We start from the raw sequence: 1,779 nt of genomic DNA, 5'->3' as shown, positions 1-1,779 counted from the left end.
CAGAGAGTCTGAAGTAGTAGGTCTTCTATGTGGCCCTGATGTGAGCATTATCTGAAAAAGTTCTCTTCGGAAAGCCGAGCTTGCAGCTGTGGAAACAGAACCCATTCTTACAGGAGGGAATCGAAGATCAAAAATCTCCGACTCCTCTCTACAGCGAAAGCAGGTTTTCATCATGACCTGCTATGCTTGACAGCTATCTTAGGCTGAGGAAAGGGACGACTTGCTCAAGTTAATACTAGTTTGAAGACTGACCTGTGGCTCCCTTACTGCTGGGCGACACTGAACAGGTTATGTAGCGCCTCTGTGCCTCATTCCTCTTTTAGCCACATGGAAACACTAGCTTCGAGTAAATTTAACTACTTCATAGGGCAGTGTAGACCACTGACCATGTTAAGTCATGGGAAATTGTCAGGACAATACATGCCATATGGTGTGTTCCAAGTCAATTCTAGCTGTTGTCATTACTGTTGGTAATATTATTGCTGTTCCACATTTCCCTGGAGATTGTTCCAGAGACGCAATGTCAAGACCACCATTGGCACAGCCCATGGACCTTGAACTATCATTTCAGGCTTTTTGGGGCCTTAAGAATGGAGTGTATGAGGTATGAGGGAGGGTTGTTTTCTTTCTTTCTTTTTTTTTTTTTTTTTAGCGCAGTGAGTATCCCCCTCGTTTTATGGGGATATTGTGAAGCTTAAAGGAAATATTTGGGTTTCATCATATGCTCGTATGAAAAACTTTAGTGAATATTCTATGTGAAGTTAGACGTCTAATGACCTCTTCATAGGATTTGCATCATGACGGGAAAGCAAGTGGTCACTGGAGAGTTATAGAACATGAGTATATACATCTTTAAAAGCATTGCCCAGGGAAATTAAAAGGCCAAGAAACCTCATCACATGGCCTTTTTCCCCATTATGTTATCAAGTCTAATTCTCAATCAAATTGTGAAGATCTGAAACTGATGAAGATATGAAAACATTAATAGTCAGACGATCATCAGGAAAGCTTTATTTCTTGTGTAGTTTTCACATTTCCAGTTTTTTTGTGTTTCTTATTTCTTCTACTAATAGTTATGATTGTTTAATCCAAGGGTGATGATATGGATATTTTCCGAGGTGAATCCTGAGGAGATGTTCAGCTGTGTTTTGGGATGGGGAGTCTGAAGACAGGGGCACAGACCAGAGATGACAGAGATCAGCTGGGATTGGGGAGGTAAAAGCATGGGGTCAGGGACAGGGGGATATGAGTACAAGCAGAAACGGAAGTGAAGAGAGACAAGAAGAAAAGCTCACCCTTCTGGATCGGGCTTAGCTCTCCCTAAGTACACAACGTACATATATACTCCATGTGTACTCAGAAATCTTTGAGTACTCATAGCAACAGTGTACGGTGAGCAGTTTTAATGCTATCATCCCTTTCTGCAGTTGAGGAGCAGAGACACACAGACGTTAATGGGTGAATGAATTTGCACAAAGTCACCTAGCTGGCAAGAGCTGAGTCAGATTGGTGCCCAGGCCAGACAGAAACAGACAGGTGTGGTCTCTGACTCCCAGTCTGGAACACAGGGCAGTGTCTAGTCTACTGTGGGTCAGAAGGCAGATCAACATGTCCATCCGCATGAAACCCTGCAATGGATCTGCCTATGGACTGAACACAGTTTCTCCTAAGTGCATGAAAGACCGTGGGGAGTCATGTCAACATGCACACATCACAGAGAACAGTTCCTAGTCCATATCAAGCTCTAAACATGTATTTGCCATGACAGACATTAGTGGA

This window comes from Capricornis sumatraensis, chromosome X, assembly GCF_032405125.1.
Source record: "Capricornis sumatraensis isolate serow.1 chromosome X, serow.2, whole genome shotgun sequence".
In the NCBI taxonomy this organism is placed as follows: domain Eukaryota; kingdom Metazoa; phylum Chordata; class Mammalia; order Artiodactyla; family Bovidae; genus Capricornis; species Capricornis sumatraensis.
The sequence above is the reverse complement of the archived record's forward strand: the minus strand, read 5'-3'. Positions refer to the sequence as shown.